At 32.6% G+C, this 22,838-nt stretch overlaps 1 protein-coding gene and 1 long non-coding RNA gene across 3 annotated transcripts in view; both read right to left on the bottom strand.

The window, feature by feature from the left end:
• The window catches only part of LOC100882346 (uncharacterized), a 177,486-nt gene that overhangs the window by 94,207 nt on the left and 60,441 nt on the right, over positions 1 to 22,838 (bottom strand). The gene's annotated exons all lie outside the window — the stretch shown is intronic.
• On the bottom strand, positions 6,272 to 13,532 carry LOC143264579 (uncharacterized). 2 transcript variants are annotated; one of them, XR_013038353.1, is made up of 3 exons: positions 8,797 to 13,532; positions 8,609 to 8,720; positions 6,272 to 8,539 (listed from the first exon to the last, which is right to left on the bottom strand). It is a non-coding gene; the product is annotated as an uncharacterized LOC143264579 (long non-coding RNA). The 2 variants fall into 2 exon arrangements; XR_013038352.1 differs by having other exon boundaries at positions 8,609 to 13,532.

The following is a 22,838-nucleotide window of genomic DNA, read 5'->3' as shown; positions in this document are numbered from 1 at the left end:
ATATGTATTCGTAGAAAAATGAATATAACCCGCAAGATCCGATAGATATTTTGGATGCGGTTTTGATATAACACCAAAGAGTAGGTGTACTTTATTGATATATTGGATTAATCGAATATATCAATAAAATCAGTTCAAAACGTTCTGCCGATAACGAAGAATTTGTCATTGACCACAGATAGTACTTGTATACACATCATGTGGATGCCGGATATATCCGGCGCTCGTACGCACAAGTCGCCGCGCGGATGCCGGATATATCCGGCGCTCGAAGCGAAAGGGTTAAATATTGATAGGCATTTGTTGCAATATGCAGATGCTATTACGTTCCACAACCTTTCTCCACCTTTCAGACAACTTGAAAATTCCGTTCTTCCAGAACCTCTCAGGTTTTCTGGCGAAAAACTTTTCTAGATGATTTTTTTATCTCGACAAAAGAGTTAAACTTTTTCCACTAAGAGAATTTCGTAATGATCGGAACAAGCAAAAGTCTGAGGGCACAAGGGTGGATGGGGTAAAACATCCTAATCGAACTCAAATAATTTTTGCCGAGTGGTCAAAGAGTCATGAAGGCGGGCATTGTTGTGATGAAACACAATCCCTTTCTGGTTCGATGTTGGACATTTTTGTGCAATAGCTCTTCACCTCATCTGATTGGAAGCAATACTTTTCAGAATTTATGGTTTCATTGTTGGACAAAAGCTCATAATACGAGATTCCTATAATGTCCCACCTTTACACAGAGCGTGACCTGTTTCGGATGAAGACCTGCTTTTAGAATGGCTGAACGTGATTCATGTGGTTTTGCCAGAGACCTGAGAATAAATGTGTGTACTAATTTATGTTTCGTCGTTTGTTTATTTATTTTTTAACTTCATTTTTAATTTCAAATTAAGTACATATGATATGCCGGTAGGTTTAGTGTTAAACCTAGCAAAACATTTCTGCACAGTTCTTTCTAATATAGCACTTTCGGCACATCACATTTTGTTTTGTGCCGTCTGTGTGGCATTTTTACCATTTTTGTAAAAAAATAGCATTACATGTCTATGATGTACTTTGTTTCCATTCTTAAGGTTTATAAAAGTGACAATAATTAACGTAACCAAACATTTTGTCAAATATGTTTAAAGTATCATCTTTTAAAATATGTAATCATGTCGTTTATTTCTGATCATTCTGCTACCTTCAGATTAAACTTCTCAGACTTTATATAGGTAATAACAGTTTCACTGCATTAATGCTTACTATAATTGGTTACTTGTCAAGTAACCAATGCGTTAATTGAAAATAACAATTAATTACAGATATACATCAACCTTCCACAATTATTGAGCAGATGGTGTCCGTGTGTCTGTGTGTTCGCACCATAACTTCCGAACGGTTTCGAATTTTTGAATTATGTTTTTTGCAATAAATTACTTATCATTAGGACTCAACACCTATTGATTTTCAGAGCAATCGGTTGACGTTTACCGTTAGAAACTGTTACCACTTTGAAATCTATATAATAACATGTACCGTATAGCACATCATTCAACTTCACTAATGCTTGCAAAATCTTAGGATCATAGGAAAGCAAATAAATATATCTTTAATGTCAAAACGCAGTACTTATTTGTGATTCTTACTAGAACTCGTTGAATATGTATAGTATATGAGGGATCGGTTTGTTCGGGGGTCGTCGGGTACGATCGGGTGCGATCGAGCGACTTGGACAATTGGCGCCAAGAGAATTTGGCGTTACTATGAGTTGGCGCGAAAAATTAGCGAGAGAACAAAGGATCGGATGACATTTGTTTCTTTTTACGCAGGAATTGGCAGAGAATGAGGAAAGCGGCGTGGCGTCGCGGATCAGTCTGGTCGTAACGGTTGAAGTAGTACGTTGTCCAAAAAGTTGTCGCATAATTCTCTGTAATTGATTTCTGCACTTTTGTTGAGTTATTGAAATTATTTTGTTATCGTTATTTCTAAAAAAACATTAATCCGTCAACCTGGATTATTTCGATCCTACATATGTATATGTATGTGAATTTTTGTGTACTTGTTTACTTCTTTATTTCACCTATGTTTTAGTTCTTATTTATGCTTCTATGAATCAGTTAAATAAAGCCAGTTCATCAATTATGATTAACACAACAATTCTACGAAACATATTTAATCCATTTTATCCATTAAACACGAAGGGCAGACTAATGTATCCTTAATTAAATTGAAAATTGAATAACAACTTAACTAATTGCATGAGCATGATATAAAGACAACGTTGTTGAAGTAATTTAAAAATATATTTATAAATGCTGTGCATGTTTGTTTATATTGAGATAATTGATTAATGTCGATGACAGTTTAAACCGCAGAGAGGAAGTTACTGATTGTAATACATATACAATTTTATTTGTTACAGTTAAATGTTAATTATATAATATTTAAATTTTGTTATTCAAACAATTACTGTAAATGAGAAGTGTGAGAGGGTAATTATTTTTAAATAACATTAATACAATTGACAGTCACTATTCAATTATTAACTGAAAAGTATTTAGTTATCAATTATAATTTAATTTTTTAATTCTTAATGGAGTTATTAAATGTTTTGAAACTCTGTACACATCGATATTATGGTGTTCCACATTAGATATGATAGGTACCGCTCTATGTTAGGTACAGGTACCCTACATTTAAAATTACGAATAACATAAAAAATTTATACAAACAGGTGTAAACAAACTCCAATACTACGGGTCTGGAAACTACCATTCGGTGAAGGGGTGAAAATAACTGGTCTCACACGAACTTGGTCCCAATCCTCGCCGAAAGTCCCTGATTTAGATGGTCCTAAAGCGACTCTGGCCATCGTCACTACTAATTCTTTACTCGCTCTTACAAGTACAACATAAACTGAAAGATCTTAACTCCATTACTATTTTTGATCGATTGAACAACATGAGCGACGCTATGGAATAACGTGGATTAATTTTCTCATTTTATGTAGGTAATTCAAGTTTCCCATAAACCAAATAATGCTACTGCACAAATAAAATAAAATATAACGACATGAAATAAACAAAATAAAATAAAGTAAAATGAAATAAAATAAAATAAAACAAAATAAGATAAAATGAAATAAAATAAAATAAAATAAAGCAACGAAAATAAAACAAGACCGAATAAAATAAAATAAACCAACCCAAAATAAAATGAAATAAAGTAACATAAAATAAAAAGAGATTAAGAATTGTTGAGAACACAAGGTTGGTCAGCAGCTGACACAATTTCATGAAAGGCAGGAATCGATGTGTGCACAGTAACGCGTTTCAATGTGCGTAGGCCCCTTAACGTTCATTTATCAGCAGCGTTCGCTAAACCATCGCGTTTAACAAAAATTACTACGCTATTATACGGGAATTTCCCTGCAGAAAAAGCTATTCAAAAGTTGGAACGATAATAGCAACACGGCTAAAAAAAAATCGCGAATGTTGCTATTGTTCGACGTTCTAACCAATGTTGAATATTAACGTAACTCACAGTGCCCCAGGAGAGCAGCAATTTCGTTGATTAATTCACCTTCGAATATTAGCAGGATTTTTGCCTTTATTCCCGGATCGAGTAATGTCGGATTTGTTATAATACCTTCGGGAAGCTCGTAAATTAACGAGCTACCTCGACTTTCGAACGATGTCACATGCGACAGCATAACGCCGGATAAACCGGAATACGTGTCAAACGGAACACGACGGGGGAAAAATGTAACGAGGAAAAACCGATTCCCGTCTACGAAGCGTATTTTATCGGGCGGCGTTTACGGTTTCTTGCTTTGTTTCTCCGCCCTTCGTCCGCCATTCTTTCTCGCGGATATTGTTTTTTAATGCCCGCGCAGGGAAATGCGTTTTCAAGAAAATTTAAATCGACGAACGTAATCGTTTGAGAAATTACTACGACGACGGGTCGTATGCTTCCCTTCAGCCAGCTTTTCTGCTCTACTTTTTCTCCTTTCTTTCTCGGCAATCCACGTCTCGTGACAAAATGGTAGAACTGTTTTAGATTTTTAGGACTTCGAAAAATCAGCGGACATGGTTTATTTCAAACTAATATATTAATTGTTTGTTGTGAAAGTGGTCTAAACTAGGTCAGACTGATTAAGAATTGGACGAATGTTCTTTAATTTTGCGACTTTTTCGTTATACATACAAATTCAGTGACGTGGAGGAAATCAGTCGTGAAATAATCTTTAGTCGCAAATAACCTTCACGTTAACTAGATCTTACATCTTTAGATTTTTCTCTGGACTGCAATTAAATCAGTAATTTATAATGATATTCCAACTGTTAGAATGTGACGGTCTAATATTTAATATCGGCGCTAATTAGCGAAAATGTGACGCTTATTGCTATGGCGTTCTCATTTAACGGCAAGCTAAATAAACGTCTGCTATTCCTAAATTCGATAAATTTTGTTTGTAAACGTTGTCTATGTCACAGCTATAGGTTACATCCGTATTAAAATATCTTACAGATATTTAAAATAAAAGGCCAGGGACAGTATAAGTACTCATAAATGTTTGAAAATTTAAAAATTTCTAAATTTGAATATCTCCGGTTTTGCAAACTTGCAAGTTTGAGTATCTTAGATTTTGCAAATACAAAGGTTTTGAAAATTTCAAACCTGAAATTTTAAGAGTTGATATTGTGTGCTATTGAAAGTCAAAAAAATCGTGTCGCAACTATAGATTCTATTTAATATCTGGAAGATATTTAATACAACTGAAAAGTCATAATTTAATTTAGAAAATTCCTTAGCAAAGCCATTTTTATTTCCAGGAATGAATAATTTGTGATCGAAAGCGTTAACACGCGGACACTTTCACAAATGTATTACATTTTAACATACCCGTAAGAGTTTATTTGCCATTTAATTAACGAAATATTTTGGAATTACGCAATTCAATTTTTGGGATAAAAGAAAAAACATTACTGTGTTTTATTTTTAACCGTTTATGCGAAAAAGCGTTGTGCTTTAAATCGCTTCATAGAATAAATTTTTTTGTATTTTAGTTTTACCGTTTTTAACTTTTATTTGTATTATATTTCCACCCGTTTCGCCTTTTATTTGTATTGTAGTGCTATCTTTTTTACCTTTTATTTACATTGCAGTTCTGCCTTTTTTTATTTTTTATTTGTATTGTAGTTTTATCTCGTTAATCTTTTCTTTGTATTGTATTTTTCCTTTTTTGTTTATCCGATTATGTTAAAATTTTAAACTTATGATTTTTTTGACCCAACTTGATTAACTTTGGATAATTATTAATTCCAGTCATTGAAGTGCTTCTTTCACAAATTTGTACAATCTGCTTATAATACTTCTATGATGTATCCCCTCGTGTAAATTTTGTGATTTTACGTGATTTTTATCTTCATTCGCGAATAAGCTATTAATTCTGTTATGCATACAGTTCAGCTAATTAATTAATTTTGTACACTGATCCCCAGGCTATAATTCTATAAGTTGCCACATTATAACAAGCCATAAATAATCTAATACAAATTTTCTGATACAAGCAACCTACATAATATTATTATCAAGTACAATAATAATAATGGTATCAATTACGGTGAAAAGTGAGATAAAATTTAACATGAAATATTTGTGTGAATAATATAAAAAAAATCGTCCATCTTAACGAAACACAAAATAATTTTTCTTAAATTTTAATATCTGTTACGTCCCGGATCGCGGTTCACGTAAAATAGGAGAGGAACTCACCGGTATTGACGCTAATTGTACAATCTTTTTGGCCATGCGGTACGTACGCCCGTCATCTGCCAGGGATCCCGGGTGTTTTAACGTAGCACAGTGACTTACTCTCGATACTTCCTGTTGATTGTTGATTTGGTACGTCGATTGGCATTAGTTTCCACTCTATGTTCGCGACGCGGTTATGAGTAAGCGGCGCGACTTGTACTGGGGTTGGAAGATGGAAGGATCTTACTAGCTTGCGTAATTGGTATCTACGCCCCCCTCGTCGCTTTCTTTTCATGAGCCAAAATAAATGCAAAGACGTCAAACACACTATTGATACCGTGCGGCTGATTCTCGCACCACCGTATCGTGCGGACCGAAGTAGCTTGATTATGTCTCTAGGAGACTCGTGCGGCTGATTCTCGCACCACCGGTCTCGACTAAATCAAGGTAACTGCTCTAGAATATAATGCTCGTAGGGATTGTACGAATAGGAGGGTTTCTTGAGGCACAAATAACTGTATGATAAAGATAAAATGAAATAAAGATATATTCTTGAAAACGAAATATGACCAATTTTACAGAGATATACTTAATGGTTAGCGCGACGTAATAATGTAGAGTTGGAGGTGAGTAGGGACAAGAGTAACAGTTAGAGAATCTAACTTGTCGGGGCTTGAACCCGTGGTTTGGAATATCGGGGCTGGGACCCGTGACAGAGTAGTGCACTGGAATGATCCAGGCACCGGAAAGGATCGGAATGGAAGCGCTACCGTGCGATCTCCAGGCCCTTTTATATTGCCTACTGATCACGGAGGGGGAAAGAATTTTGTCAGTCGTTATCTGTTGTTTTGTCTTTTGAAAAGGATGTTTATGTCAGAGATATTGATTCGGCGAAAGGACTTAAGGGGTTGAGATGTGGGAATAAGGTTTATAGGATGTTATCTGGGTAGTTCCAATGTTACTTATGATTACATTGCTGATGTGGCGGTAGATTATATGCGTAACGCAAAGCGTGAGAAGCTCGAAGTAGCGAAAGTATATGAGTATAACTTAATAACTAACTCCAACGTTGGATGACGTCACATGACTAACTCCAACGTCGGACGACGTCACATATCACAATAAAAACAAAAGAAAAACCTGAGCTTTGTAACAATTTTTAATTTCATGCGTGAAACATTGTATTTCTATTTTAATTACAAAAACGTACATAATTGAGTTGTGATTTTACGTTTAAAGTTTAAATCCCTTAAAGGATCAATTACTAAACTAATTAGTAACAATTTTTCGTTAATTGTACGGGCTTCCGTGGAACAATTTATTACTGAGACCTTTGCTGTTCTATAGTGGATATCAAAAACTTTATTACTGGATTCATATTTCACTTTCAGTATACGTCAAATTAAATTCATTGATCATCTCGTTTTTTAAACTCTCTGTTAACTGCAATTTTAAACTGAATATAGTTTGTAATTTATATTCATTAAACTGAACTTTACGTAATTGGACTGTTTTAATTTTTGTTATTACTTTAAACATATGGTTTTTGAAGACTTTTATTTTATTCGTGAATTAATATTATAATATATGAGATAGTTTAATTAGAATAAACATTTTTTAGTCCGTTATTGCAGTTTCTCTTCATATCGAGGTACAGTTCTGCCCATCGAATTAGAATCACGTTTAGAACGAAAATTTCACTTCTTTGACTAAGGTGAAGTAGGGTAAGTGCAGACTGGTTTTTGTAAAGTTGGTATTTAAACGTAAGTGTTTTCAGGCTGCTATGTAAATACTTAACACTGTCGATATCGAACGCTTTGCAGAATTACTACTTAATTTTCCTTGTACATTTTGATTTTGATAGAAAATTGTTTAAAATGTCAACTACTCTGCACTTTCCCCGAAAATAGGGTAAGAACGTAACTTGAAGTTAAATACTTTGAAACTTTATTTCATGTGCAATGGGGCAAGAGCAGAATTATTAACAAATCTGCTATAAAATTATTTTTACTGCATTATGCAAGTACTCTATACTGCAAACAAGTACTCTTAGCTGAAATATATGTAAAAGGGGATATAGTGAAACAAAACAAGGAAACAAACATACTAAATGGAGAAATTTCGCTCATATTGTAACAAAAATAACCTGTATACGCACTCGCCTCGTTTACGAACTTACTCCACTTCACCTTATAACATTATGTCATACATACAAAATTATTACTAAATACGTTGAAAACGATACATAGCAATTTGTTACTATCGTGATAATAAATTAAGTTGGTGATGAGTGATTAAGGGCCGTGCGAGCGTTTACGTTAGGTTCGAGTATCGATAGTGCGTGAGGTGAAATTTGAATATTCTTATATAGAAATTTGATACTTGGGAAAATAATGAAGATATAAAGCATATGATCAATGTATACAGAGCATGTCCGATACAAGCTGTGATCAGAGCAAAGGGTAGAAATACAAGATATTAACATATGCTAATAATGTTATGTACAATAAGTACCATGTTAGTAACTAATAAATTATATAATTACAATTTGAACAAGCCTTTTAATTTTACGGAAGGCGTGTAATATTCTGAAAATTTATAGCGCTTCTAATTCGATGGCCAGGGACTACTATTTGGTTTTATTACTTGCTACGATCACTTTTTGAGGAAAATCCAGATCCATCGTACGTCACTCAAGCTTTCATTTATACCCAATTTTGTGTAGGCAACGGCAATCAGGAAGTGTTTCCCTCACCTTTATTTTATAAAATTGTACGCGTACACTGAGCTTTCATTGCTGTAAAAAATATACATTCGAATTTTTATAGTCATAATAACTAGTTGTCACAGTTATTATTAGTATTACATTGATAATACGTGTATGCGTTGGTGGGTCACTGCCTATTGTTCAGTTGTTTAACCCTTTGCGGTCATATTAAACTTGGTCATGTGTGTCGTACTGATCGGAATTAATTTCCCTTGAAAGAGCAGAGATACATAACATATAAGATTATGAAGGATAAACAAGATTTATTAATTCTTTTCTGAATTTACCATCAATATAATCGATAAAATTGCTCCCTTTTTGGATTCTCGTCGTTACATTTGCATGAAATAACATCCAAAATATTTGGAGAAATCTTTCCTTTCGAAATATATTTCTAAAAAATGGTACGTTCGCAACATGTTCTTTAGTCCAATAATATTTCATATTAGGATCTGGTACAGTACCCATGTTAAAGATTACACTCAAAAATTCTGTTAACTCTTCTTTTGTCACATCGATCCAGTTATTCCACGTTGATTGATCAGATAAGCTCTGCTATTCTATTTTATTTTTGGCATATTTAATTGTTTCTAGTACAATTGTTTCAAGTAATATATCTGTGAAAAAAAGACTGAAAAAGTCGAAAGGTTCGGTGCAATGAACAGATACATTAAGTCCAACAATCTTAAATCCCATCGACAAATTGGTTTTTGACCGTGGTTGAATAAACTATAAGATTAGTATGGTTCACAAAGGGTTAATGGAGTTTTTACCATAATGTACGTTTTGATGAGGTAGCTTGTGCTATGCGATTTCTATTATTATTTACGATTCTATGCATTTCTTGTATTTGTATAATTCATTTTTTTTTATCCACTAAACACGATAAGAGCTTCGCTAACAGTTATTACGGTCTTCGCATTTAGAGTAGTCCTTTGAGTTTGGAAATACACAGTTATAACATAGAATAATAACAACAAAATTAATCAGCACACCACGTGCAATATTCAACGTGGCTCGAACGAATTAATTGCAACCACGGACGTTAACAGTTAGATTATGAGAAAATACCAGCATATTACAATTTAATATAATTCGAATACGGTCGTATCGAATTAAATTAGGTCCAGGTGGATCGTGTAGAAGCATATCACATTGAATTGGATCGAATTAAATCGAATTATATCAAACTGAATCAGACTGAATTGAACAATATTTGATTGAATCAGATCGAATTGAATTATGTTGAATTCGATTGTACGTGATTGAATCCTGTCGAATTGAATCATTCTGAAGTGAATTCGATTGGATTGAAACATGTCGAGTAGGTTTCCGAAAAATTGCATGGTTTCGAGTTAAATCGCATCGAACTGAATGGTGTCAAGTTAAATCGCAACGAATCGAATTTTGTCGTATTGAGTCGTGTTGAGTTAAATCGCATTGAACTGAATTTTGTCGACTCGAGTTTTCCGACTTAAATCGCACTGAATTGAATTTAATCAAGTCAAACCGCATAAAATTGAATTCAGTTGAATTGAATCTTGTTTAGTTAAATCATATCGAATTGATTTGTGCTGAGTTCAATTGTATCGAACTGAGTTGTGTTGAGTTAAGTTGCATCGAATTCAATTTAGTCAAACTGATTCATGATGAATTAAATCAATTAAATTTGTTTGGATTAAATATTTTTGCGTGATTTAAGTAATGAGTTAGTATAGAAACTGACAATTATAACTTATAGCTACTATTAAATTTTGATTAGTTTAAACTTTCAAAATAATTACCAACGTCATTATTGACAAAATTCCCACTGAATTGTTGATTTCCGGAATTCGAATAATCGCTAGGACATTCACATAATCTTCGGTTGTGATCAATAGTTTGCGATAACCTTCAGTTTCAGTGTCTCACAAAGAAAATCAAATGGTGTTAAATCTGGTGAGCGGAATGAACAACTAAAATTTTGTTGAATAAAGTTGATGGAATATGAGAGATTATTATAGTTAAAATAACACAAAAACTAATAGCTTTTAAAAGATTAAATGAATTTATTATTTAAGAAAAACGACTTGGAAGGATTTCTTTAATATTTGTTAATTACACTTGATTTATGAATATTGAAAAGGCAATTCTAAATAACCCACTATATTTTATACGTATGAAAAATTATAATATCAGAGAAACAATGGCGAAGAAATATGTAGATTTTATTTTTATTAACATACGAAGATCCGATCAAAATCGAGCGGTATCTTACAAGTAATCGATAAATGCACGAACTCGATTACCGACTTCTTCATACATTTATTTTTGCTAATTTCATTGAAATGAAAATTTAAGAAAAGTTTAATCAGAAAAACTTATTTTTAAAAATAAGTAAAAATTGAATATTAAATATTTTTAAATATTAAAAAATACTGCTATCTCGTTCCATCCAACGTTTAATACCGCCGTATTTGCCTAGTATTATGTACAGACCATCAATGTGTGATATTGATATCACATTTCTAAACATATTAGATATATCTTTCAATAGACCTGCTAATAATTCGGAATTAAAAGTGCAATATGTTTGACCCGTTAATGATCTATTAATGAAATACGGTTCAATAATCTGATGAGCAATTACGCAGCTACAAACATTGACATTCGACCGGTGTTAATGGTTGATTTTACGAAGCCAATGCGAATTCTCTGCTGCTCTGTAGCGCCTACATTTTAAATTTACTTTTTTACGATTTGTAAATGTTGCCTCGTCAGTCTGTACATTGGTTTGTGCAAATATAACATTTGTATTTTGCACCTGATGCAGCAGATATGAATAAAATTTCTAAGAGTGGAGAGTACGCACGATACCATTCCACAATTGATACACTACGTGACTCTTACTACGAAAGGTAAAAATGGAGAATTTTTGATTTTCTACAATTTTATTACGTTTATGTTTTTGCTCATTGATGAAATCATGTTATTTTAGCAATTTAGGGTGTCTTAAAAAAATGGAATACCGTAGCTAATTTTGATTAGGATATTTCGTCGACAATAAAGTACTTACACGATTTTCGTCGACAATAAAGTACTTACACGAATTATTTAGTCGTACTTGAGATTCTAATTTTCATATTTAAGACTGGATTTGGGGACGTCTGAGCCTTTTAGATTCAAAGTGGGTCATTAAAAAAAAAATTTAAATGATGATAACAATAGTAAAAGTTAATATGATGTTGGAGATATATTTAAATTCAAAGCGGTTGTGGCATATCCCTGTATATCGCACTTTTTCGATGCGAATCGACGCGACGTTCGGGCTCCTTCGAGTTTTTACCGAACGTCGCCGAATGATGTCTTACGCTTGTTTAGTAATAGCATCCATCCTTACGTGTTTCTTTCAATAAATTATTTACTGCAATAAAATCAGTTTTTCTCATGTACTGGCAACCTGCAACCCTGTTACTATATTTAAACTAATAACAGGGTCATTCCACGCCAAATCGATCACTTTTGGAAGTCACCATCTCCGATTTTGCTCTAATCGAAATATGTTGTAGTCCATGTGAAATTAGGGGGGGTTTAAGTCATCATTTTGCCGGTTTCGAATTTGTTAATGAATGGCAAGCCGTCAAAGTTTGCAATTTTTGCCCATTTTGGCAAAAATGGGGTCCACTTGGGAATTTTTTTCTCAGAAACTACTGAACCGATTTAGCTAAATTTTTTTTTTGTTTTATTCGCGAAGGTTTGGGCTATTTCAAAATATTTTTTTTAACTTTGTCAATTTGTTATAAAATGTTGAAAAATTTAAACAAATTCTTTTATTGCGTTTTTCTCAATGAGGGGCGTAAAGGGTTAAAATTAAAAAAAAATATGTTCATATTCTTTGAAGCCTCCCCTTTAAAATGAGCCCTTCAGAACGATGGAGCCTCGAAAATTGACGTCTCTACAAGCTGGAAAAGGACGCGGGGTACCCCGGTTTCAGGTGGGTGAGTCGTGCATTCGGCTATTATGATCAGTTGTTTTACATCACTGGCCTCAAAACTATACAAGGAGACTTCGTACGCGATTAAATTACTCTGTTGGTACCTAACAAAGTATATTAGTACTTACTTTTGACGACTCACACATTTTTTAATCATAACTTCATTCATAGATATTAGTTTGTATATTTTTTGTTTATATTTTAAAAAAGGCATCATTACTTGATAGAATCCGCGAAAAAGTGGTGATTTCTATCTATCGCAATAGGATAACAGTGGGTTGTGATCAAAAGTATGGAAAGTATTGTGTGTGGTTGGAAAAAATTTAATGACAGTTAGTTCATACACTAAGTACGGAGCCATCATTATCGTACGAGCAAGTCCTACTTTATTTTTTAACCGACTTCGAAAAAGGAGGAGGTTACTCAATTCGATCAGTATATATATATATTTTTTTTTTTTTTTTTTTTTATGTATGTTCGCGCATTACGCCTAGCTGGATGGACCGATCGCAATGAAACCTTTTGCATATGGAAGGTGCTGACTCCCCATTGGTACCATTATCAAAAAATTTTTCACTTTTTAATTACAAAGTGTTGTTATTGCAAAAAAACCGGCAACTCTTGAAATAAACTTTTCTCGATTTTAGTGCGTTTTCAATATCTTATCACGGACATGATTCTGAACAATTTTGTTCATATACAAATTTCACGGAAATGTTTAGTTTTCGAGATATTAGCGAAAAAAATGGTTATTAACTTTTGAAATCAACTTCGAACGATTTTAATGTCCTTTTAATATGTTGTCAGGGGCATGGTTCTGAACAATTTTGTTCATATTCAAATTTCGCGGAAATGTTTAGTTTTCGAGATATTAGCGAAAAAAATTGTTATTAACTTTTGAAATCAACTTCGAATGATTTTAATGTCCTTTTAATATGTTGTCAGGGGCATGGTTCTGGACAACCTTTTCCTCATGCATAATTGACAGAAAGCTTTAGTTTTCAAGATATTAGCGAAAAAAGAAATTGGAAAACGAATATCCATGTTGTCTTTTACTTAATTATGCTCATGGCATTTACGCAGACAAAAAAAAGCCCGGAAGAACTGTCTCACAGTATCCTATACAATTCTCCCCATTTCACTAAAAAGCGTGAAATAGAATAATTTTCAGAAAAAAAATACACCGACTTCGAAATGCACTAAAAAGTATAAAATAATTTCTATTTCCTAATGAAGTAATTTCTATTTCATTCAGTCATACAATTACGTAACAGATATGAATGAACTCTACTTACTCGTTAGGTAGTATATGTATTAAATACATTTCAACTTCTTCGGAGGCGGCGCAAAATTAAAAATACCTCAGTAAACGTTCCTGCCAATAACCAGTTGATTGTGGTATGGCGTATTGGAAATTAATAAATCCTGAGAAAGAATACGAACCATTATAGATATATCTGGTGATATACGTAAATGTAACGACTGCATCTTCATTTCGCAACGTTTCTGATATAAATGAAATTGAATCGACTTCGTTCGCATGTGGAAGCCAGGGATCTAAGAACCTATAAACGGAGACCACGCCGCGGGAATTACCGAATTTGCGGCAGATGGGCTCTATTTTTATAGCATATATCGAGTCTTTCCGTCGCATACTCTATGAATCTATCCCTTTGCGGACTACCGCCGCATATATGCGTTCTGCGTAAATCATCAAATTGGCCGAAGAACTCATACATACGCGAAAACAATTGATTGAGCCAAAAAACGCATATATGTGTCCCACGTAAATGTGTGGCTATGGCCGAGAAACTTAACTATGCGTTCTGCGAAAACAACTGATAGAGCCGAGAAACGCGTACATGTGTGCATGCACGTAAATCTGTGCATGTACATATAATATGTCCAGAATTTGACTTGGAATGCTATGAACGAAAGCCGCGTTTAAGCAGAAACATGCGCTGGCAATTTTTAATGACTATCCTGGCAGGAGCTCGGCCCCGCGGTACGTTTCACTTCGAACCGTCCCGTCCGCAAAGGGCTAGATAGACCATAGTTACATTCTATACGCACTAACACCTACTTCGCGGCATGCTGCCGAGTTATATGTATAGAAAAAGAAATAACTATACAAGCATTGCCTATGTTCGGCTGTCAAAGGTTGACATGTTCAAGAAAAGCTTTTAATTTTGGGCCGCCCCCGACAAGGTTGAAATGTATTTAATATACTACCTAACGAGTAAATAGATTTCATTCATATCTGTGACGTAATTGTGTGATTCAATGAAATAGAAATTACTTCATTAGGAAATAGAAATTATTTTATACTTTTTAGTGCATTTCGAAGTCGGTGTATTTTTTTTCTGAAAATTATTTTATCTTTATTTGATAATGACGCAAAGCTGAGAAAACTTTTAGACCCTCTTATTAATAATACTGTTACTAAAGGAGCTTATAAATAATCGGTATATTTAATATATTCATTTTGTGTTACATAATTAAATGCTATGTTCGAAAAAGATGATTCTGCCCATTCAAATAAATCTTCAGAAGTGAGAAATGAATTTTTTCGAACAATCTTTGTAAGCTAACGTACATTGCAAGTTTTTTAGTGCTCCCTTCAATAGGATAGTATGGCCCCTCTATCGTGAGTAGTTGTACAAGAATGCCATTTTGCAAAAACACCGAAATCACTTAAATGAATAGTTGAATTAATAAAACTCTTTTTGCTTTCATATTACGTAGCTATCTCGAGAGATATGTTTTCTACAGCCTAATAACTTTTACTCTCTTATTATTTTCAAACCGATAACCAAACAAATAGTTTACGCTTATATCACTTTAGGATTAAATCTAACATAACTATAGGTGTATTATTGGCCAAGAGTGAGTACTAATATATTACTAGATATGAATAGCGTCATTTAGTCGTATACGAAGTCTTATCGTATTGTTTTGAGACCGGTGGATATAAAAACCGATCATAATAGCAGAGCACACGACTCACCTACCTGAAATCGGGGTACCCCGCGTCTTTTTCCAGCTTGTAGAGACGTCAATTTTCGAGGCTCCATCGTTCTGAAGGGCTCATTTTAAAGGGGAGGCTTCAAAGAATATGAACATATTTTTTTTAATTTTAACCCTTTACGCCCCTCACTGAGAAAAACGCAATAAAAGAATTTGTTTAAATTTTTCAACATTTTATAACAAATTGACAAAGTTAAAAAAAATATTTTGAAATAGCCCAAACCTTCGCGAATAAAACAAAAAAAAAATTTAGCTAAATCGGTTCAGTAGTTTCTGAGAAAAAAATTCCCAAGTGGACCCCATTTTTGCCAAAATGGGCAAAAATTGCAAACTTTGACAGCTTGCCATTCATTAACAAATTCGAAACCGGCAAAATGATGACTTAAACCCCCCCTAATTTCACATGGACTACAACATATTTCGATTAGAGCAAAATCGGAGATGGTGACTTCCAAAAGTGATCGATTTGGCGTGGAATGACCCAACAGATATTTTTGTCTTTAAGCAACCTATAGTGAAAATAATTCTGATTTCCTAATATTGGACGACGGAAGTTTGGATTATTCACTGTATTAGAAGGATGTTTATTTTGGAAGTGACACAAGTCCATTTTAGGTTGAAATTATTTTTAGTTTAGTACATTACGGTACAATTCAGCCGGTAAATTTCAGTAATACGAACAATACTGTGACAATCTACAAATTGTATAATATTGGTATAGGTAACCTCAGTATGAGAGAGGATGTGCTAGATACCATTGCTGATTTCTATTATCAGCTTGTAACTCTATTTCAGTTCCTAATAAATACTCGACAAAGTTGACACGGCTCTTGTTTAAATATCGGCGCACAAAAACCCTTAACAATTTCACTGTTATATGAAAATTAATTACAATTTAATTTATTAAAAGAAAATATTGATGAGAATAATTTCGACGAAAATTATAACGGATGGTATATGAAAGTGAAACTCCTAGGTAATAATAACAAAATAAAAATACTTTTCTACTTGACAACACTACCCCAATAAAATCCTCGTTTCCAATGAATGTTATTTTTATTATATTTAACACATGTTTAACAGAATTTTACGTTGAACAGATTTGTTTTTGTAACTTTTTCATGCAAAAAATAAATAATTTTAAAAGTACATACCTTTTATTAGCATCATCGAATTTGTTTCGATGTTTAGGTTTTCACATGCAGAAGCCTGATGCGTTTTGTAAAAATTAAATCAATTAATTTATATCATTTTGTTTTTAGTACACAAATGATTTTCTGCAGAAATTTGGACACTTATTGAATGAGAACTATAATACAACAATAAATTTGTCTTCATTTAGTTACATAGTATTTTGATAGTGGTTTGCGTCGACTTTGAATAGCGCGGTTAAGGGAGCATCGAGAAGGTTCTAGTAGACTCGCGATTTCCGCTGGCTACCTCGCGGATCGGAAATTGCGAGTGTATCGTCTCACTTACCTCGTGGTCGCGTAGCCATAAGCACGTGTTCATCAACGATCGATTGCGAATACATATTATATATATATATATCTTTTGTTTCATGTGTGTACAGAATTATAACCATTTATATTAATAAAAGCGCGAAGCTGCTCACATATTTTATATATAATATTTCTTTCTTACATAATATTTCGGAAAAAGTTCATTGCTGAACTATTCAAAACTTGTATTCAAAATGAATGTGTTAAAATTTGATATTCGAAAATAATATTGCAAATTTGAAGTAGTTCTAGGTTACAAAAAACTGTAATTATGGAACTTAAGAAATATTTTTAACAATATCATTAATCACAAAATTTGCTATTTATTTATGTTTGACATGATACAGTTGTGTCCAAAGGTTTTTACTTTTATCAGTAAATAGAGAATGTACAATATCTTTTGAATTATATTTGACTAAATTTATGCATGATTTTCCATTACCTCCGTTCGTTTCTTAGTCGCTTAATATCAGCTTACAAACCGAATTAAGTCAAAATATTGAAATGTATGAATAACAAATTATGTAAAAACTGGCCAAAAAAGAAATATTAAAAGAAGTCCTACAGGGTGTGCACCTGCGCCCAAAAAATTACGTAACGATTCTCTAACGAGACCTTTAACAGTTTCGCCAATAATGCAGTTTCAACAAGATAATTAACAAGATAATCTTCAACAAAATTATAATTCAGTTATAGGCATCAATACAGGAAAATGTCAAAAGAGAAAGATGAATGGTTCGAACGGTATTATATTCGTTGGACCAATTTTTTTTAAGAGTGCAGCGGTGCACATTCAACAACTGTATTATTTTTTTTTGCCAATAATAAAATTTTTTTTGTAATAATAAAATCATTGAAACTGTAGGAACAGTATGCACAGATTCCTTATAAACTAGTTCCACTAAACGGATTTCAAGAATTGCGATTTTCATTTTTTGACTTTTGTCCACGTCTTCGCTGTTTTTTGCCACTGTGCGACGTATTGTAAATTTTATTAGATTTAAGGGTACATTTGTCCACCTTACCCAACTATACCCTTAACTAGTATTACAATATTTAATTTTGTTAATAAAATACTGTTCGAACTGAATTTAAAAGGAACTTTTTGGACAACTTAATAGAATAATTTCATAATACATTACGCATCATATTTGCAACAGAATGCAACGAAAGGTGCCACGTTGGATTCGAGTTAAATTTTATCAAGATCAAGAATCTGTTATTCAAATATTTTAGTAACATTTAATTGTCTTCGGTAAATTCAGTAATGGGATGAGATATTTAAGGTTCTGCGGATAAAGTATTTAGGATTGTGCTTACGGGTAAGGTTCGAATTAAAAATTCAAGAAATTCTTTTAATAAACGCTTTTATTCAACTTATAAATAAATAAATAATGAGCTACGCGATACAAAGTGCGAATTCCTTGAACGCCAATTGGTAAGAATAAATATTCGAATAAGACGCATACACCTTGCATACCGAAATGATTAAAATAATACTTGCATTTCAATAGAGCTAACAAATATCTATCTCTCATCAAGTTTGGCTCATCGATTTATTCGCCCTTACACAGATACTTCTAAATAACAAAATATTCAAGTTTCATCTTTGTATCCGGTGTCCCCGTATATCGCGAACAGGGTCACATAATAATTCCTAGATTGGCGTTTAATAACTACTATGTACAAGTCCATTAACAATTAATGGTCGAGCGTTATCGTCGGGACTAAATAATGGCGCAGACGATGACTGTGAACGAGTCATCGAACGTTTCGTCCCTTTTCGAGCGCAGGGACTACGATACAACCAGCGACCACAAAAGGAAAATTAAATTAAAGAAAATGGCCAAGATTAACAAGTACCACATTACCAAACATTTTGGTTTCATTTTAGAACCAGGTAACTGTTAATCTTTGCCCTGTACAAAAATAGAGTAACTGCGTCTGTTAAGAACGTATTAGGGACCCAGGTTTATGACATGACCGTAGTTGGGACCAGGGTTGAATTCGTGTCAGCAATATTGTAAACCATGTGGCAGTCATCGAAATTAACAAACTTTAGATATTACTTGCCACATGGAAAAAACGAAAGTTATCCTTGACGTTAAAAATATTAGAAAACCTGGAAGGTCTACGGGAGTTTACTTTGTCTAACTTTTTGGTGAGTTTTCAGCAGCCACAGGCTTAGCGCTGTTCCGACCGTTAGAGCATCTTTTGTACTCAAAAGGGATAGTCCCTAAGTAATTCACGCGTCTAATATACAGTTCATCTTGAATATCGCCGGGAACAGCGTCATTTTCGACGTCAAAGGGCCGAGGAAAATAAAATCCCCGTAGCCTATAAATAACTTCATTTGTTTTTTTTAAATGCGACTCATTTTCCGGGCCCGGTCATATCTCTCGACGGTCCCACAAGGACTACATCCTTTTTACCATTTCGCGCTTTTAATCCTTCACTGTCGTTCAAAAATTGCGGACTAGAATTGATTTCTGATACAGGATTCAAAAGTTTCTGGCTTGATATAACTCTGCAGTCGAAGAATTCAGTAACTGCATAGTTAAAATTCAATAATTACTGAGTAGGAATTCAATGGTCGCTGAATAGTTGGAATTATTCAATTACCATTGATGCTTCATGTCGAATTTCATATCCTATTTCATTTTAGATGCTGTACAGGACGTTTCATAAACACTGTTTCAAGCTGTGTCCATAATATAGAAATAGAGCTTATGAAGATTATACAATAAAATTTTTCTATTTTTCTTTTAATATAACCTAGATAAAGAAAAACTAAATTTTCATTGAAAAAAAATGTTTTTTCTCAAATATATAAACATCTCAATTTAAAAAAAAATTCTTTTTTATGTAGGTGAACTTGTGTTGTTTAAGCTGACACAAAATGGAAATGTAAGTAATATATTTGAATAATTTTAAATTTTGATTACATGAAATTATGAAATATTGAAGATTGTTGCAGAATATATTCATGGACTCAAATACAATGTGTTCCAATAAATTATATGTGTACACAAATATTAGACATGAAAATGATAATAGAAGTAATAAATACTGTTATTAATAAATATTTATAATTTTAGGACAGACATGTCAGCTTAACCTATTTACTTATTAAACAGGTTATTTTACTGTTATGCATATTTACTAATTAAATTGTATAAAATTATTATCCGAAATTAGTACTGAATTTTATATGAAATGGATGAACAATTTATAAGAACACCCTGCATTTGTTTACACAATATTTAGAATTTGTATACAATGTAATTTGAACGCAATGTATTTATAATATGTATAAACATACCAAAAATGTAGACAGTATTCAAAATTTAAAAAATGTATCCAAAATTAAATATATGATTTTTCATTTTACATTCTGTAACGAAAGTTTCAAATTGATACAGGTGTAAACGTACACCATTTTTGGAAGGCTCTGTAAAAACAGAGTAGTAAAATTATTTTATGACACTAGTTCGGTTTATTATGGACACACCTGTTTACAAGAGAAATTTTACGTTCGTGTATTTATGTGTTACTTCGCTCATTAAAGAGGAACACGTGTTTTGAAGTGTCCTGTACAGATCTATAATTTTGTAAGAATAACTCATTCGTACCTGTTTAAGCGGGGTCAAGCGAGAAACTTTTCGAACCATGCTATCATGAGATATCCATTAAATTTTATCGAATTTTCTTTATCGAAACAGACATAACAATTCAGTTTGCTATATTTTTTTAAGAACGTGTAAGCGTTTTACACGATAACCGTCATAAAACTTTTTTTTTATATCACTTTAACGCGTTGCCCATGAAAACTTGGTTTGTATAGGTGATGGGCAGATTGAATGCCTGCGGATTTTACGAGCACTGGAGTGCGTGACATTTTTCAATTTAGAAATTTAGTAACGTACAAATTTTTAATTTAGTGATTCAGAAATTTGGAAAAGTAGAAAGTTAGAAATGAAGAGATGTAAAAATTAGAAAGTTAGGAAATAATAAATTTATTACAAAATTAAAAATTTTTAAATAATTAAAAAATTATTAAATTTAATCATTTATAAACAGTTATGCAAAAATTATTGAATTTAGAAATTTAAGAAATTGCAAACTTAGTAGAAATTCAGAAATGTTCAAATTAACGTTCAAATTTAAAAGTCTGGGAATTTAGAAATCTGAAACTTGTGAAGTTACAAAATTTAAAAACGATAAACCTACAAATATTAAAAACTGGGGTCTTAGAAATTCTTAAAAATAAAAATTTAGATAAATCTGAAAATTTAGAAATGTAAAAATATGTCAAGTTTCATAATTTATAAATAAAGAAGATTCAAATAATTAAATAAGGAATATAAAAATTTATAAATACAGAAAGATTAAATATTCAAATTTAACGTAGAAATTTAGGAACACACAAACATTAAATTTTCACAATTAAAAATTTGTACAATTAAAAACGAGAAAGTAAAAATATTAAAATTTTCAACTTTCTAACAGAGATTTATTGCTCACCAGTGTCCGCCATTTTCTCGATCGGTGCACATTTCTCGCGGGCACAAAAGTCCATCAAAAAAACCAATTTCTACAGCTGTTTCAAACAACAAAATCTGGCAAATATATTTTTAAATTCACAAATAATTTGAAGAAAAAAAAAATCAGAAATTCCGATTGAATTTAACGCTAGTTTTACGAAAATCGTTAAAATCGTGCATTTTAGTCTCCCTATTTCTAATTACAGAGATTACTAAAATGCTTTTAACGAAATGTGGACTAAATCAAATTAATTTTTGTTTCGTCCCTTATATTTATTTCTGTTTTATTTTTAATCTAAACGCAACTGCACATCGAACGTCCGTAAACCCAGCGTTTCGATTAAATTCGTTTTCAATTGAATTTTCGATTAAAAGTGAAGTATTAAACTTACAATTAAATGACGCAACGTGACAACGGTATTAACACGGCAAGTAATTTAACGTTTTCGTCTTTTCTCGATCGGATATCACCTAAACTTATCGTTAAAGCTTTAGAATCCATTACGTGGAACTCTGTTACACTTTCGAACTCCTTAACATTTCCACGTAAATTCGGTAAACACAGTTACTCACTAATCGTAGAATGTTTCGCGAAATGCATGCTTCCTTTTTTTACATTTTTCATTATAGTTATAACGATGCACTTACACCGAACAAACGAATTATTTTTACGCTTATTTTTCTCTCACTTCGGCAAAATTTTACATTGTTCATTCTTTCGCGTTTTAATTTTGCCGACGTCAGAGAGAAACTTTGCTTGTTCAATGTAAACACATCCTTAGGTAATTTATAATCGGCCGCGTTACGAGCATTCATCATACAGGAACAAGTTGAAATAAAATTATGGAAAATCCACAAGACTCGTGATAGACACACCACTGATTTGTTGTTGCATGAACACTGTAAACGTGTTACACATATTGTTCAATTGAACACGAGCTTTCGGTGGGATGTATCTCGATAATGATCAACTGAAACAGTAAGTGCTTTCTCTGTAATCTCTTTAATTGTTTAACTGCTTAAATTCTTCACTTTGCAAATCTGATTTGCTTCAAAGTATTCGATCACACTTATGTGTGCAGTAGATTTTGAAGAAGTTATGGAAATAGAGACGTTTTGAAATTGGCGATATAGCAAGAGATTTCCAATGTACACTACTATCGAAAACTTGTCGCTAATAATTTAAATCAGGAATTTTTGTAAATTTGCACACGTTATGTTAAGGTTTCTAGACACAAAGTTTCGAATAAAAATTATTAAAGATTTTTAATTCAAGGGTTTTA

Source organism: Megachile rotundata, chromosome 6, assembly GCF_050947335.1.
Source record: "Megachile rotundata isolate GNS110a chromosome 6, iyMegRotu1, whole genome shotgun sequence".
NCBI lineage: Eukaryota > Metazoa > Arthropoda > Insecta > Hymenoptera > Megachilidae > Megachile > Megachile rotundata.
The sequence above is the reverse complement of the archived record's forward strand: the minus strand, read 5'-3'. Positions and strand labels throughout refer to the sequence as shown.